Source organism: Protopterus annectens, chromosome 7.part0 (assembly GCF_019279795.1).
Source record: "Protopterus annectens isolate FY-2018-M chromosome 7.part0, PAN1.0, whole genome shotgun sequence".
In the NCBI taxonomy this organism is placed as follows: domain Eukaryota; kingdom Metazoa; phylum Chordata; order Ceratodontiformes; family Protopteridae; genus Protopterus; species Protopterus annectens.
Genome location: NC_056739.1, coordinates 1,441,743,344 through 1,441,762,779, shown reverse-complemented (window position 1 = coordinate 1,441,762,779; position 19,436 = coordinate 1,441,743,344).

Sequence of the window (19,436 nt, the reverse complement as noted above, 5' to 3'; positions counted from 1 at the left end):
TAGGTAAGACACCCTGGGAATCACCTCTGTGTATCCGGTTGACAGGAAGAAGTGAAATCTTATTACATGTGTGTCAGCCTAAGGCCAGGGTAGCATATAGCTAGGCTGCTGTAGGCCCCAGCGACAATAGCGTATTACCTACTTATGCCACAATGCACACAGACATGTACACAGTGCAATACCTGCTATGTGAGGTGGAATGAGTGTGACAGTGAATTGAGGTTGTTTCTGTCATGGTCGTTTGTGTCCTAAGTGTGAGGCCAGAGAAAGATGTGTCAGTTATTGGGATGCAGACATAGTAGGATGGTATATGTTGTGATGTAGTTCCTTGTGTACGACTGTGGTGTCCCATTATAGGCTGAAGCAATACATGTATGCTCAGTAAGTGGTACTGCTGGTGAATCCAGCCGACATTTGAACTGTTGTTCCACCTGAAGCTGTAGGCCTAAACAGCACAGTATGGTGTAAGTTCACATTCCCTGGTAACACTGTCTTGTGTGTTTCCTGTAGTCTGCACAGATTACATTCCTCAGGCATAAGTATCTGTAAGTAGGGGCACACAGTACTGTGAGGTACATAGCAAATGCTCATCTGTGTTAGCATACATTTGTGTGTTGTATGAATGTCTGATGTGTGTAATGATGCCTGTACCATGTCCGCAATCACATGTGTGATGCAGGGTTTGCGTGTGTACCTAGCAACATGTATACTCTGTTACAGCAGTATGCCAGCTATATTAACAACTGTGCACATATGTTAGGTAGGGGTATGGCATCAATGACTAGGGTGGGTTACTGGTTATATTGTAACTGTACTTCACATTCATTGCAATGGATGACATATTTCTGCATGCATTAGCTTGATACTTACCCCCCCCCCTGGCAAGGCTGTGCATTTGATCCCAAACAGTGAGCTGAGTACTGGTGTATACTGGTGTGTCATATGGAGTGTGGCAGGCACTGTCAGCCAGTTGTGGGCTGAGCACTGATATGTGGTATTGAATGTGTGTATCCTCTGACAGACGAACAGATGCTATATATGGCAGTTAACTGATATCTGTACTGTATAATGTTAAGTGTGCCACATGATCTGCTCACACATATCATTTACTTGTCTTCCAGGCTTATGGCTCATCACAGGAACCCCTGCTACACAGCTGCAGAGGAACAGGAAATCCACCACAGCCTGGTTCAGCACTATACCCTGCTGTTTTCTAGGGCCAGCCAGCACAGGCAGGAGCGTACTGCACTGTGGCAAGAACTTGTTCGTCAGGTAAATGACATAGGCATGCATAACTGGACATATGAGCAGGTACGCCATCACTGCAGTGATTTAATTAGACATGTCCGGTGGCATGCGTCTGATATCCACAGACAACAGCTTGTCACAGGTGGTGGGGTGGCCATACACCCCCCCCCTCACCAGAGTGGAGGAACTGCTGCTAAGTGTGGTAGCTCCTGGCCTACAGCAACAACAACATCACACATGTGTCATCATGGAGGCCAGAGCCACCCAGCATGGTGACATGGAGCGTGCAGGTAACATGCCCTAGCTGTAGACTACTGTTACCTGTATTGTTAGATTATGCATGTGTGAGATGTGTACTGTGTTTAGCAGTTGTGCTGCCTATTGTGTGCAATACTGATAATTTGAATAGTATCTGTACACCTATGCCTGTTGTTCTACTGTAGTTTAGCACACTCACAGTAGCAATGCCACAGTTGTGGCCACTGACAAACTGTGTCATATTCTTGCAGGTCCCTCTGGTGTGACAGCAGGGCAGACGTTACATGCTGTTGAGTGTGTTAACACTTTAAACTTGGTATTGAACTGTGCATGTCATAGGTGAGGTGTAGGCCATGTACACATAACACACCTATGCATAATGCATGCTGTGCATGTTTGCTGTGAGACGTGAAACATCTCAGTAATGTCAGTAGCTGCCTTAATCACATGCAATGCACAGAGCATCAGACGCAAATGTGGCAACACTGTACTGCACATTGGATAGGCATAGTTGACACACATGTACACAACATAACACGTTTGTCATACGCAGTACACCTCAGCATGCTACACATAGTGTAACCGGACACCCGCTGCCAGGTCACACTTCAGTATCCCACATGTCATCCACACACCACACATACTATACATGAGGGGTAGGGGCCTAGCATGGGGCTGTGCAACACTCCTCAACACATAACACAGTCATGTTAGGCAATGCTCCCTATTGGACACCTCACACACCCTTGTGCAACGTGGCTGTGTAATTGTGAACTTATCCACGGCACTGCGGTTCAGGTACAGCATGCAAGGCGGTGGTCTAGCACACTTTAGTTGCCTTGAGTGACCACATGATGCATGATGATGATGGCTAATGGTACTACACCCCATACTGTTACAATGGCCATGTCCAGGATTGGTATCCCATCACGTATACATGCATCACTTATCCCGTGTGTGTACATAGCATGCATGTGCTACACCTGTGTCCACAATTATCTGCTACAGACACAGACACTGCAAATAGACATGGAAATCTATGTGACACACAGATAACACATGCAGCCATGGTATGTATACCTGTGTGTGATGGTGCACAGGACATTGCAGAGCTTATAATACTTGCACAGAAATGTTGTGTACTTGTACACATTGTGTTCCAGGGTGTAGGCAATCACTGAACATGTACACACATGCACCACAGCCATGAACACTGTCATTAACTATGGCTGTCTACACTCACACTGCATGGACTTGATCAACACTTATTCTGCATGCTGACATGTGTGCATGACTGTTTACCTTGTGATACTGTCACCCACCTTCAACCAGTATTGAATATGATTTGGATTTCTGTTGTGTGTGTGTATCTGCTGTAGTGAGGAGTGTTCATGTGTTCCTGTGTGCCTGTGTTCCTGTGTGCCTGTGTGCCTATGTGCCTGTGTTCATTTGTGCATGTGCAGACCATAACGTGTGTTTCCTGTCTTCCTCTCACAGGTGCTGAGGTAGGGCTTAGCGAAAGCAGCAGGCGACCTGAAGCCACTGCCATGGATAGTGGTGATGATGACACATGTATTTTGGCACAGAGAGATTTGACAGGGTCTGTTGTTGTTCCACCAATCGACAGTACACAGCGTTCAACCCCATCTATGCGCACACTCATACTGCCATTACATCCCTCACCACCAATGGCCATAGGCGAGGGACAGCATACAGTTGGCATTGACCAGGAGAGTGTGGTACCCATGGCACGTGCATCCCCTCACAGCAGCCATAGCTGTAGACCCGGAACGGTACCACATAGGTGGAGGTACAGGAGTTCTCGGGGGAGCACCCTCTGGATGCATTGACCCTGGCAGGCGTGCCCTCACAGGTTGTTAGAAAAATATGTATTAACATATGTGTGCAATGCTTATTTTAAATAAGGGAAGATTAACACGTTTTTATTCTATATGCAGTATTAGTTCTATTTGAAACTGAAAACATGCTTTTCTGAAATTGTGCTTTCTGACACTGCAAGATGCACTCTGACCTAGTTTGCTAGCACAGCAAAATACATGTTTATGCCTTGGAAATGTACTGGAAAGCACGTGATTTTCTGCTAGGTCAGGAAATTAAATAGAGAATAATAATAATTTCTGTAGCTCCATTCATTGTGGACAATAAGCTCTGTTCGTGCTAATGAAAAATTGCACAAGCTGCAAGATAGTTAGATACTATAAACAATGAACTGCTTCAGAAATCTGTACTTGCATTGTGCTTGAATTAGCCATAGTACCTAGACTTGTAACATCACATAGCAAGAAAGTTATAATTGACCGGTGGTTGTCAAGGCCATCCTGTTTACTAAAAAAATCTTTTTTAAACTTTGAAGAGTCAGCTAGAAATGTGAGAAACATCTGTAAAGTAACAGAATTGTGAACTGGTGATCTACTACGTCAGTCGTAGTGGGCAATGTCTTGAAAGAAAGATATAATAACTGTGACACTTCCTGATTTAGTCAGACAAACTCTGTAACTGCATTTTTTTGTCTCCTTGCGCAAGAATAAAGATACCTGAACTGAACCTTATGCTTTTGGTCTTTTGAAGTATTATTCTCTGACATGTTTTGGTCCTTTGGAGCCGGAAACCCTCGTTTAGCCTGGGATCAGATGGGCAAGGTGGCATGAAACTGTGCAGGGAGGATACCACATTGGATCTTCTTCATTGAAAGACCTCCGACTGAATTGTCGTGCAAAAGAGGCCAGCCACTTTTCTGATCTATGACTGAAGGCGGGTTCCATTTGAACAGTGAGTGACCAATCGCTGACACTCAGTTAAGGTGAATCTACTTTTTTCTGTTTTAGATCAGGGACTTGATTGTATTTGTTCTGTGAGAATTTTTAAAATTCAGGGACAGAAATATTGCTATCTTGTCATAGATCAGGGAAACAGAATAAGTAGGCAGGTAGTCTGAAGAGACTGTAAACACTTGGTGGTACCACATTAAAAACTAAAAGGGTTACGTAACATTTAAAGGTTAGAACAAAATGGTTAATACGTGCACAAAAACGAAAAGACCCCAAAGCCCACCGTTAACCGAAGACGCAAAATATATGCAATCACAGCACGCCGACAACATTAGATATTATACTAAATGGGTTAATAAATATGAATTTGATGGGAAACTAGAAAGATCCTCACTTATCAAACTTATTAGACAGTTAAAAACCGATTTTAAAGGTCAGGTTAAAAAACAGCATAAATTAGGAGTTCCTCAGGCACACAGGTGGATTGAGGAAGTAAACCGAAGAGAACAAAAGAATAAAAATTCAAAAACAATGTTTCTAGACAAAGAAGATAATAGCATCGGCCCCTCCACCCTCTCCGGTTCCAGTTCCCTTACCAGCTCCCTTACAGGAATATGAAGCAAAAGAACAAACTGACCCACCTCCACGATATCCAGTTGTTCCTATAAAACCACTACCATTTGTTAGAGATCCTATCGAGACTAGGTCTCGAACACGTAATTTAAAAGGGGATATTGAATTATATCATATGAATGGAAATTCACGGGCTATGAGTGAAGAAGAGATATGCCCACTCATAGAAGTACCAAATCCTCAGGCAGGACAAGAAGGGCAGAACCCAACTCTCTTAGTATACAGACCGTGGACACCGGAAGACATCCGGAAAGCCACAGAGGGAATTCCTCATCCAAAAGTTAATTTTAGAAAGTTCTTAGAAGACTTGCAGGGCATGAGATTAAGTTATCACTTAAACGGAGAGGAAGTAGAAAAAGTAGTCAGACAAATAGTAGGTCCAGATTGGCACATGATCAGTGGCAACTGGAATCCCTGTGACGCTACACTTAGGCCCCTCCCACATAGCAGCGCAGAACTAGATAACAGAGTGAAAGGTCTGACAGACCGAATTTCTGAGAAATGGAAGCCTAGGGCAGACTGGACTTGCATTAATCAATGCATCCAACAAGAAAGCGAAACTGTTGATAGATATTTTTCCAGATTATTGGAATGTTTTAACAATCACTGTGGAATGCAGGTGCCTGAAGATCAAACACACGATTCCCCATATGAGCAGCAGTTAAAGAATGCATTTTTGAAAGGTAGTATTGCACCCATAAGTAGTTTCATTACTAAACATATGGTAGACCATCGTACAAGCAGATTGCAATCACTGCTTGAATATGCTAGACATGCCGAAAGGCATTTTAATAACAAAAAGAAAAAGAAAGCCCAAGTATTTGCTGTGGAAGATGGAGAAGTTTATTTAGTACAGTCTGGACAAAAGGGCAAAAAGAATGCCCAGGGAAACAAACAATCTGATCAGCGATCAGAGGACTTTGAAGGGAGAAAGAAAAGAGGTGAGTGCTTCAAATGCGGGAAAAAGGGACACTTGGCAAGGGATTGTAGGAAAAATAAGAAGGCAGCAGTGGAAGACAAAAATGATGAGGGTGAGGACTGACTATATGAAAGTCAAGAATCACTAGATAGGAATAATAGAGAAAGGACAAATGAGAATGTGATAGAAGGAGCAGAGAATGTGATAATAGAGGAAGTGCAGGAAACTGATAGTGAAGAAAGCGAAACTTTAGACCTAGCCTTACTGAGCTTAGAGCTCTATCTAGCTGACACAAAACCAGAAGTGACACTCCTGGTAGAAGGGAGGGAAGTCAAATTTTTGTGCGATTCAGGGGCATCACAAACCCTGGTACATCCCCTCTAAACTACCAGAAAATTCAGAATCACACGACTTTATACTAGTAAAAGCAGCTAATGGACAGCTGTATCGGGAGCCTTTCTCCCATAACATTACAATAACAGATCCTGTTTCAGGATTAACGCAGAAATGCAAAATTGTTGTTTCTGCAAAATGCCCAGTGAACCTTTTGGGCAGAGATCTTATGCAACTATTAGGCATAGCAGTAGTTCCAACCTTGCAGGGTATGGAAGCACAGTGACAAACTAATACTTTTGCAGTGCAAACGGAAGGTGAGACATTTTACTGGTACAGCCAGGACTTAGTTACGACTGGCCCTGGAGCAGTAACTGAAGAGTTAATGAATGTAGCTATCAGTAAGTTCCCCTCCCTTTGTATTGACATACAACACCTGTTGCACTGTACTCTGTATTATTGTAATACACCAGGACCTGACAAAGAATATGAACAAGAATTGTTTAAAAATCATGCAAACAGATTAGTACTGTGTAATTTGTACTGGGACATGAAAGGGAACAGTGTAGTTAGCTGTTCATTACCCCAGGAGTTATTTTCACTTTACAAATCAAATCTAATACCGCATGTTAGTTTAACTAAAGAAGAAGATTTAAAATGGATAGACCTAGGAGCGAAAGTTACGAAATGGGAAAAACAGACAGAATCGGAACTGTCAGAACAGGGAATACAAAAACAGAAACTGAACTGGATAACACAAACACATCCAGCTGTACACTTGCAGTCCAGCAAAGACAGCTGAGAAGCCCTCTTATTAGAAGAGGAAGAAAAAGCTTTGTTAGACATACCAGAAACTCTCTGGTCAACAGGAAAATCAGACGTAGGACTTATTCGCACAGCAGGACCAGTTACTATCACGCCAAAGTCAGCATTTAGACCACAAAAGAGACAGTACCCCTTGAGAAAAGATGCAGAGGCAGGTATTAAACCAATCATAGCAGCTTTACTTAAGAAGGGCATACTGGTGGAATCTCCCGATTCGCCATGTAACACACCCTTATTCCCAGTTAGAAAAGCAAACGGAGAATGGCGTATGGTCCAAGATTTACAAGCTGCAAATGACGCGGTAATACCAAGAGCACATACGGTGCCAGATTCACATACCTTGTTGAATGATTTAAAACATCAACAGAAGTATTTTTCTGTGGTAGATATCAGGAATGCGTTCTTTTCGATACCGATACACCCTGACAGCCAGTATTGGTTTGCATTTACATTTCAGGGGAAGCGGTATACATATACGCGACTACCACAGGGTTATAGTGAAAGCCCAACGATATTCTCACAAGAGATGGCAAGTAATTTAGCGAGATTTATCCCACCAAGAGGTAGTCAAATTTTACTTTATGTTGATGACATCCTGCTGGCCGCCCCTACCCAGCAAGATTGTAAGGAAGATACCATAGCATTATTAAAACTTCTAGCAGTTGAAGGACACAAAGTAAGCAAAAATAAATTGCAGCTTTGGAGAAAACAAGTGAAATACCTTGGATATGTAATATCCAAAGATGGCAGAACATTAGATGAAGACAGAAAAGTAGTGATCTTACAAGCACCAAAACCCACAACCAAGAAGGAAATGATGTCCTTCCTGGGTACGACTAATTTTTGTCAAAGCTGGATCCCAAACTATGCTTTGGAATCTGCACCTTTAACTGACCTGATTTTTAAGAAGCCTATGGCAGCACAAGATTTAATACAGTGGACACCAGAAGCAGAATCATCTTTCTGCAAACTGAAACAATTGATAGCATCATCATTAGTTTTAGGATTACCAAATTATCACAAACGTTTTTTCCAAACTGTAGATTGCAAGCAAGGTTATATGACATCAGTATTGATGCAACAGCATGGGGACAAACAACACCCCATTGCTTATTTTTCATCACAACTGGACCCAGTGGCGCGGTCTCTACCCCACTGTGTACAAGCAGTAGTTGCAGCTGCAATGGCAGTGCAGGCTTCAGCCTCAATAGTGTTATTCCACCCTCTCACATTGAGAGTGCCTCATGCAGTTGCAATTATTTTACTGCAAGAAAAAGTAGCATATCTTTCCCCTGCTAGGCATCTTTCTTGTATGACTATATTGCTGAGCCAACCTCACATGACAACTGAACGATGTACTACTTTGAATCTGTCTACCTTGCTCCCAACTCCTGTGGATGGCACACCCCAATTGAGTAAAAGACAATGCCTAGAAAAGACTTCATGGATGTTCCCTTGGATGATGCCGAGGTGACATATTACGTGGATGGCTCATGCAAAAGGAGTCCTACAGGACAGAACCTAACAGGTTATGCAGTAGTTTCTGATACTGAGATTGTAGAAGTGAAACCTTTACCACATAACTTATCTGCACAAGCAGCAGAGTTGATTGCCTTGACACGGGCATGTACCTTAGCAAAGGGTAAAAGCATAAACATTTTTACAGACAGCCAATATGTTTTTTCTACTGTACATGTTTTTGCACAACAGTGGAAGAATCGAGGAATGGTGACATCTACTGGCAAACCGATTAACCATGCATAGTTTATTTTAGATTTGTTAGATTCTATTCAGTTGCCTCAGAAAGTAGCCATTTGTAAATGCATAGCTCATACAAAACAACAAGACAGGATTTCAAAAGGCAATGCGAGAGCTGACACAACTGCAAAGCAAGCAGCCTCAGAAGCATTTCTTTTGAATGAGGAATTACAACCTTCTGAGATTTTAGACTCAGAAATGTTGAAAACAATGCAGACACTTACTACACAAGCTGAAAAACAAAAATGGAAAAGACGAGGAGCAATTCTCAAGGAAGGGCTGTACATCTCCAAAGAGGGAAAACCGATATTACCGTCTAATTTATTTAGATATGCAGCTTTGTTAAGCCATGGGCAGAGCCATGTCTCAACAGGGGGGATGGTGCAATTAGGGAATCGGGTATTCGCTACGTACGGGTTTACAAACTACACTAAAAAATTTTGCCTGTCATGTCACACTTGTAATAAACATCATGCACAAGGGGCATTAAAGCCCAAGCAAGGGAGTTTCCCTACACCACCGTATTCATTTCATACTATCTGTATGGATTTCATAGAATTGAGCAAATGTGAAAACAAAAAGTACTGCCTTGTCATTGTGGATATGTTCTCCAAATGGGTGGAGGCCTTTCCGACTAGTAAACCAGATGCAGCCACTGTTGCAAAGTCCCTAGTTAAAGAAATTATTCCTAGATTTGGCATACCAGAAAGGATCTACAGTGACAATGGTACACATTTCGTTAACCAAACTATACAGCAGTTAAGCCAGTATTTTGGGATTTCTTTAAAACATCACTATGCATATCACCCTCAATCTGCAGGGTTAGTAGAGAGGCACAATGGAGTTCTAAAGAATAAGCTTAAAAAACTTATGGTAGATACAAAGAAGAACTGGGTGTACTGTTTGCCCCTGGCACTATTGAGCATGAGAACTGTTCCGAATGCAAAAGGATTGACACCTTTTGAAAAGATTTTCGGAAGAGCTTATTATATACCTCAGTGGAAACCTCTCATGCCTGCAGACCAGGAAGCAGATTGGACACTTGCAGAGTATATGAGGAGTATGCTGAATAACAAACATCTTTTACAGTTTAATTCTGTTTCAGATAAAGACCAAACTAAACCATTCAAAGTAGCAGTAGCCCCAGGCACTTGGGTCTGGGTGAAGACAATCAAAAAGAAGAATTGGACGACACCAAAGTGGGAAGGTCTGTATCAAGTACTGCTGAGCACGCCCACAGCAGTCAAGATTGCGGAAAGTTCATCTTGGATTCATTTGACACACTGTAAACTAGTCAAAAACTTTGAACTTGATAAAACTCTTGCTAACACACGGCAGCAGTAAAATGACAAGACCCAGAGACAATAGAAATACTGAACGACTTCAGCAGTATATTCGGCAGTGTTGCATAATCATCTTAATAACTGCATTAGTGACAATATTCTTTTTGCTGTGGCTTTTGCTGTGGCCTTTCTTTTCTTCAGCCACACCAGCTAGACTGAACAAACGTGATTCAACACTCATAGACTGGCATCCGAACTTTAACACTTACCAAGCAATCAAATATGTGTATGCTGAGACTTTTAATATTTCAAATTGTTGGATTTGCACAGCTATACCAACAGCATACAGGGGATTATTGATGGCTGCTGTCCCCCTAGGGGTCAATGAGACCTGGGAAAACTTGATTTTTGAGACTACACCTGTGAAATCTAGAGACAAAATTGCATTATTTCTACCTGTTACACAAACAGGAATTGTATGCTTTTTTAAGAATGACATGATTCAAGTAGGTTGGAATAAATGTAATGTGACTGTTTCTTATAAATGTTATATTAAACCTAAAAATGCTAAAAATACAGAAACAATTTGTGATGCAGATTATGACTCATACTTTGAGTCCTTGCATAAAACTGTCAGTGATATACAACATAATCCTGTTCTTTTAAAGAAACTGTCTATTATAGATAAAATGTTTCATGCAGGGAAGGTGTATATCAATACTAAGGTAGAAAACTGTTATTTCATATGTGAGAAAAAGGCATACAAATGGTTGCCTGAGAATTGGTCCGGCAGTTGTTTTTTTGGGTTACCTGGTCCCGGCCATACGACACCCTACAGCTTTGCCTCATGGGAGAATTTGAAACGTCAGAGACATCGCAAAGAAACCTGAAAATCCAATCAAGAAACCTGAGCATTCAATGGGACAGATCGTAGCAGGCTGGAGACACCATAACTCTGTGAAAGACAAAAGTAAACTAGCACACATGGACTTGAGTGACACTATCATATCTTGGGCTGGCATAGCCCCTGCATATGGTGCATTTAAATCAATTTGGGAACTGAGAAAGCTATCTAAACTTCTCAAGGTCATGAGCAATGCAACTTTTTCTGCTCTTGAATTAATGACAGATGAACTGAATGCAATGAGAACTGTGGTGCTTCAAAACCGCATGGCTCTTGACTTCACCCTAGCGGTGAGAGGTGGTATATGCGCTTTAATCAAAGACGAGTGTTGTTCGTTTATTCCCGACAATTAACACGAGATCAACAATCATTTGGAAGTGATTCAGCAAGTGTCAGACATGACCAGGCCAGGCCCGAACCCACTGACCGACTTTTTCCAGAATTTGTTTGGGGGGTGGGGTTCCATCCTAATGAACATCCTGATCGCCATTTGTGTGGGGTTACTTTTGTTAGGAGCATGTATTTGCTGTGGTATTCCCTGCATGAAAAAAATAATCAAAGACTTTATAGACATGTCAGTTTCTGAGACTTTGTATCAAAGTACTGAAATTGAAAAACTGTTGAAAAAGGAAACACTTTCATAAGTTTAAACTGAATGACTCTCTTAGCTGCAAATCCTCAAAGGAAGAGGTTAGGAGAAGAAACAAACTGTTTATGCTTTTGAAATAGAATAAAAAGTATTAACAGGGGGGAAATGTTAGAAAAATATGTATTAACATATGTGTGCAATGCTTATTTTAAATAAGGGACGATTAACACATTTTTATTCTATATGCAGTATTAGTTCTATTTGAAACTGAAAACATGCTTTTCTGAAATTGTGCTTTCTGACACTGCAAGATGCACTCTGACCTAGTTTGCTAGCACAGCAAAATACATGTTTATGCCTTGGAAATGTACTGGAAAGCAGGTGATTTTCTGCTAGGTCAGGAAATTAAATAGAGAATAATAATAATTTCTGTAGATCCATCCATTATGGACAATAAGCTCTGTTCATGCTAATGAAAAAGTGCACAAGCTGCAAGATAGTTAGATACTATAAACAATGAACTGCTTCAGAAATCTGTACATGTATTGTGCTTGAATTAGCCATAGTACCTAGACTTGTAACATCACATAGCAAGAAAGTTATAATTGACTGGTGGTTGTCAAGGCCATCCTGTTTACTAAAAAAATCTTTTTTAAACTTTGAAGTCAGCTAGAAATGTGAGAAACATCTGTAAAGTAACAGAATTGTGAACTGGTGATCTACTACGTCAGTCTTAGTGGGAAATGTCTTGAAAGAAAGGTATAATAACTGTGACACTTCCTGATTTAGTCAGACAAACTCTGTAACTGCATTTTTTGTCTCCTTGCGCAAGAATAAAGATACCTGAACTGAACCTTATGCTTTTGGTCTTTTGAAGTATAATTCTCTGACACAGGTCTTACAATGACCACTATGTTCTGGGCTGTAATGCAGGCTCAGGCACGTATGGAACGGTACACCAGGCAGGGACTTAGGGCACAGAGGGCACATAACACCGCTATCAATGACAGCATCCGTGACCTTGCCGGTGCCATCCGGACATACACCAAGGTCATTGATAGACGTTGGGGGGAGACAATAGATGCCCTCCACAACATGTCTTCCTCAAGCCTGGACCATGTGGGATGGTTGCGACATCGACACGGACGCATGCCAGCAACAGCAACAGCTGGCAGTGGTCGCGGATGGCCCACAGCTCACAGCCCCTCCTGTAGTGGCAGTACCAGCCACAGCAATGCTGGGGCTGGCCTGTCCATTGTCCATCCCAGTAGGCCACATGCACGTGGCTTTGGCCAGTCCCAGCAGGGACATGGGTCCAGTCATCATACCTCTGCCTCTGATGACAGTACCCAGTCAGGGTTGGTACCCGATACTGTCCGTAGCACCCCTGCCAGGCACAGGTACTGTGTCCGTGGCCAGAGACAGTGATCTGTACAGCCAAACAGGTACAGTATGTGGCTGTCCCACAAGCCACTGTATATGGCAGCCACATGGTGGAGCTGTGTGCATGCAGACACACACACATTAAGCAAACAACTAGGGCTCACACATACACACACACTACATCAACATTGGCCCATGCTGTACTGTTGTCCCTCACACACACACACACACACACACACACACACACACACACACACACACACACACACACACACACACACACACACACACACACACACACACACACACACACACACACACACAGACATGTCGATTGGATGGATCAATGTCAGGCTCTGGCAAACAACAAAATGCCCTGTGCATATGATGATACCTGTGCCACCTCCTGTCATCTGCATTATCGACGGAGGGACAGGCTAACATGGTGCTGATGCACAGGGTGACACTATAACAGTGTAGCAATAATAGCGAGTTGTCAACAAGGAAGTCTAACTACATCCTTGTAGGTATATCTGAGCAGACAATATGCATCAAAGCTCTGATTGTCAATGTAGCATTGTTTACACCACTGTTAGGTCTGAGTATGTATTACCAACCCATGTGCCACTTGGCTGATGTGTGATGTGTTGCCAGCATGTGTTAGCGAGTGGACAGTACGTGTGTGATGTGTGCTGTACAGATTAGCAAGTGTACATCTGTGAACATGGTGGGTGCGCACTGTCTGGATGTACGTGCATAGTGGAGACATGGGACATGTGGCATACTCTGTCGTACACATTATTAACATCCCATTGCATCTTTCAATAGCCAGTATGCATTCTACTACAGTTATGTACTAACATGTGTAGACGTGTGTATGACATGTATCAGTCAATGATTTGCAGTCTGGTAGTATACACAACCTCAACAGCATGACTATAAGCAATCGTTGGATGATGTCCTGGCAAATGACACACAGTAGTAGGGAACCCAGTATCAATTGGATCCTTCCGGTGCTACACTATAACACTAACCAGTGGTGATGACCGCCACCCATTACTGTGACCACACCTGTGTGTCATATAGCCCCCTTAGGTACATGCAGACACACTAGGGATGTGTCCATCCAAATCTGGGAATGCATGGAATGGCCTACAATGCATTCTCTGGATGGGACGCATAACCTACACAAGGGTATCATACAGACAGATACCTGTTTTGTGATACATGTTGTATAGCAGTAAGCAGATTATGGCATAGTCATCCTCATGTACTATACATACTATCCCGTCAGTACCACACCGGTGGTAGCCCTCAACATGTATGTCGGTGTCAGAAAAATATGTATTAATGTTTGTATGCTTAATGCTAATTAGAAACTAAATAATTTAACACATTTTTCATTCTATTTTATATGCACTGTTTTATATACAGTTGAGTTTCATATGAGACTGAAAAGATGCTTTTTGAAACTGCAGTGTGCTTTCTGAAACTTGCAAGATGCCCTCTGACCTAGTAATTGCTAGCACAGCAATATTCATGTTTATGCCTTTTGGAAATGTACTTGAGAAGCAGGTGATTATCTGCTAGGTCAGGAAAAATGAATGAACAATGCTATATTCTGTAAATGTAATGATTTTAAACAATCAGCTCTGTTCGAAGTATGAGAACATACACAGTTGCAAAAGTTAGAGATAACATAGACAAAGGACTGTTAGAGAAATGAACTGCAATCTATACTTGCTTTGTGCTTGAATTAGCCATAGTACCTTTAATGGTAACATTGCACATATCTAACCGGTGGTAGCCAAGGCCACGTTGTTTTTCTTAGGATGTTTCTCACAACAATTGATGGTACCAGCAGAATACTGTAAAAACAATGACTGTGAAGTAATGATGACAAAACTTGTGATTCACTACGTCAGCTTGGTAGGCAATGTCTTATTAGAAAATGTATAAAAATACCTGCATTTCCTGATTCTAGTTAGACCAACTATACTAGCACGTTTTTGTCTCCTTGCTGCAAGATTAAAGTGCCTTAACCTGAACCTGCCGTGTTTTGATCATTTTTAAAGTATATTTTTCCTTTGACAGTTTTGGTCCTTCGGACCAGAAAGTACCTCTCACTCTAGGCTCAGGTCAGAATTTGGCCCGGTGGCATGTACCCGTACGGAGAAGTGGCCACATCGGCTCTTCTGTCTTGAAAGACCTCTGACTGAATTGTCGTTCGAAAGAGGCTAGCCACTGTTTCTGATCTGGGATTGAAGGACGAGTCAACGTTCCAGTGGATCAACTCACAGAGGGTCAGGTAAGGAGGAATTTACCTTTTTTCTGCTTTAGATCAGGGACTTGTTACAGTATTGTTTTGTCGGGGAGATTTGCATGTGCAGATCAGGGACAAAAAGATTGCTGTCTTATCATAGATCAGGGAAACAGAATAGGTAGGCAGTTATTCTAGATAAACTGTGAAAAGGTGTAAAATCGTGGTACCACGTGATAAGAAGGGTTACGTAACAATTTCTCACTTAGCTAAGGCAACATGGGAAATCAGTGCATGAAAAGTTCCCGAGACCCGCCCCTAACCGAAGACGCGAAATATATGCAATTACAGCGTGCCGATAATGTTAAGTATTATACAAAATGGGTTGATAAATACAAATTTGATGGTAATTTAGATAAAACTTCACTTATTAAACTTGTTAGACAACTTAAAACAGACGCAAAAGGTCAGCTAAAAAACAACGACAATTAGGAGTCCCTCAGGCACACAGGTGGCTTGAGGAAGCAAACCACAGGGAACAAAAGATTAAAAATTCAAAAGCAATGTTCTTAGATAAAGAAGATAATAACTTGGTAATAGCAACAGCCCCTCCTCCGCCCCCTATGCTTCCCTTACCAGAATATGAAGCGAGTGGACAAGCTGATCCACCTCCGCTATACCCAGCTGTTCCTGCAAAATCAAAACCGTTTGTCAGAGATCCTATCGAGACCAGGTCTCGAAAATGCAACTTGAGAGGGGATATTGAATTATATGAAATAAATAAAAATTCACAAGCTATGAGTGAGGAAGAGATATATCCACTCATAGAAGTACCAAATCCGCAGGCAGGACAGGCAGGACAGGATCCAACTCTTCTAGTATATAGACCGTGGACACCGGAAGACATCCGGAAAGCCACAGAGGGAATTCCCCATCCAAAAGTTAATTTTAGAAAATTCTTTAAAGACTTACAAGGCATAAGGTTAAGTTACCATTTGAATGGAGAAGAAGTAGAGAAAGTAGTTAGACAAATCGTAGGTCCAGATTGGCACATGATCAGTGGCAACTGGAATCCCCGTGACGCTGAGCTTAGACCACTCCCACATAGTAACGCAGAACTGGACAACAGAGTGAAAGGTCTGACAGACCGAATCTCTGAGAAATGGAAGCCTAGGGCTGATTGGACTTGCATTAATCAATGCATACAACAAGAAGGTGAAACTGTTGATAGACATTATGCCAGATTATTAGAATGTTTTAATAACCATTGTGGAATGCAGGTACCTGAAGATCAAATGCATGATTCCCCATATGAGCAACAGTTAAAGAATGCATTTTTAAAAGGCAGTATTGCGCCCATTAGCAGCTTCATTACAAAGCACATGGTAGATCATTGTACAAGTAGATTACAGTCATTACTTGAATATGCAAGACATGCCGAAAGGCATTTTAATAGCAAAAAGAAAAATAAAACTCAAGTATTTGCAGTAGAAGATGGATCAGAAGTCTTTGTAGTACAAACTGGGAAGAAGGGTAAGAAAAATACCCAGGGAAACAAACAATCTGATAAGCGATCAGAAGACTTTGAAGAAAGAAAGAAAAGGGGTGAATGTTTCAAATGAGGGAAAAGGGACATTTAGCAAGGGATTGCAGGCAAAATAAAAAGGTAACCACAGAAGACAAGGAGGGTGAGGAATGACTATATGACAGTCAAGAATCACTGGATAGGAATAAACAAGAAAAAACAAATGCAAATGTGATAGAAAGGGTAGAGGATGTTACAGAAGAAATAGAAGATGTACATGAATTCATAGATAATGAAGAAAATGAAATTTTGGACTTAGCATTATTGAGCTTAGAGCTCTACTTGGCAAACACAAAACCGGAAGTTACACTTCTGGTAGAGGGGAGGGAAGTCAAATTCCTGTGTGACTCAGGGGCTTCACGGACCCTGATACATCCTTCCAAACTACCAGAAAATTCAGAATCACTGGACTACATATTAGTGAAAGCAGCTAATGGACAGCTGTATCGGGATCCACTCTCCCACAACATAGCGATAACTGACCCAGTTTCAGGGATGACCCAGAAAAGCAAAATTGTTGTTTCTGCAAAATGCCCAGTGAATCTCTTGGGCAGAGACCTAATGCAGATATTTGGCATAGCCGTAGTTCCAACTATGCAGGGTATGGAAGCACAGCGACAAATGGATACTTTTGTAGTGCGACCGGAGGGTGAAACATTTTATTGGTACAGCCAGGACTTAGTTACGACTGGTCCAGGGGCAGTAACCGAAGAACTGATGAACATAGCCATCAGTAAATCCCTCTCCCTTGACACCGATAAACAGCATTTATTGCATTGCACTCTATATTACTGTAACAGACCAGGACCTGATAAAGAATATGAGCAAGAACTGTTTAGGAACCATGCTAATAGGTTAGTATTACGAAATTTGTACTGGGACACAGAAGGAAACAGTGTAGTAAGCTGTTCATTGCCCCAGGAATCCCTAGCACTTTACAAATCTAATCAATTACCACATGTAAGTTTAACTAAAGATAGAAATTTGAAGTGGGCAGACCTAGGAGAAAATGTCACAAGGTGGGAAAAACAGACAGAGTTAGAACTCTCTGAACAAGGAGTACAAAAGCAGAAATTAAATTGGATAACACAGACACACACCCAGCTGTGCACTCACAGGCAAGTGAGGATAGCGGAGTAGCACTCTTACTAGAGGAAGAGGAAAAAGCCTTACGAGACATACCAGAGACTCTCTGGTCAACAGGGAAATCAGATGTAGGACTTATTCGTACAGCAGGACCAGTTACTATCACGCCAAAATCAGCATTTAGACCTCAAAAGAGACAGTATCCCTTAAGAAAGGACGCAGAAATAGGAATCAAACCTATAATAGCAGCCTTACTTAAGGAAGGAGTCTTAATAGAATCTCCTGATTCACTGTGTAATACACCCTTATTTCCTGTTAGGAAAGCAAACAGAGAATGGCGTATGGTCCAAGATTTACAAGCTGTGAATGATGCAGTTATACCCAGGGCACCTACGGTGCCAGATCCACACACTTTATTAAATGATTTGAAACCTCAACAAAAGTATTTTTCTGTGGTAGATATTAGCAAAGCATTTTTCTCAATACTGATACACCCTGACAGCCAACATTGGTTCGCATTTACATTTCAGGGAAAACGGTGTACATATACGAGACTACCACAGGGATATTGTGAAAGTCCAACAATATTCGCACAAGAAATGGCAAGTAACCTGGCGGGATTTATTCCACCGAAAGGCAGTCAGATTTTACTTTATGTAGATGACATTCTGCTGGCAGCCCCCACCCAGCAAGAATGCAGAGAGGATACCATAGCATTATTACAATTTTTAGCCACTCAGGGACACAAGGTAAACAAAAACAAACTGCAACTTTGGAAAAAACAGGTCAAATACCTGGGATATGTAATATCCAAAGAAGGCAGAATATTAGATGAAGACAGAAAAACAGCAATATTACAAGCACCTAAACCAACTACCAAGAAGGAGATGATGTCCTTCCTGGGTACTACTAACTTTTGTTGGAGTTTTATTCCAAACTATGCTTTGGAATCTGCACCGCTGACTAACTTGATATTCAAAAAGCCGATGGCAGCACAAGATTTATTACAGTGGACACCAGAAGCAGAATCAGCTTTCTGCAAACTGAAACAACTGATAGGATTACCAAACTATCATAAGCGATTTTTCCAAACTGTAGACTGTAAGCAAGGTTATATGACATCAGTGTTAACACAACAGCATGGGGACAAACAACGCCCCATAGCTTACTATTCATCACAGCTAGACCCAGTGGCGTGATCCTTGCCCCACTGTGTACAAGCAGTAGTCGAGGCTGCAATGGCAGTGCAGGCTTCAGCCTCAGTAGTATTGTTCCACCCTCTCACATTGAGAGTGCCTCATGCAGTCGCAATTATTTTACTGCAAGAAAAAGTAGCATATCTATCTCCTGCTAGACATCTTTCCTGTATGACTATACTGTTGAGCCAACCTCATATGACAATTGAACGATGCACAACTTTGAATCCGTCAACCTTGCTCCCAACCCCTGCAGATGACAAACCACACTGCTGCCTGCAGGAGATTGAGCAAAAGACACTACCTAGAAAAGACCTTACAGATGTTCCCTTGGATGATGCCGAGGTGACATACTATGTGGATGGCTCATGCAGGAGGGGTCCTACA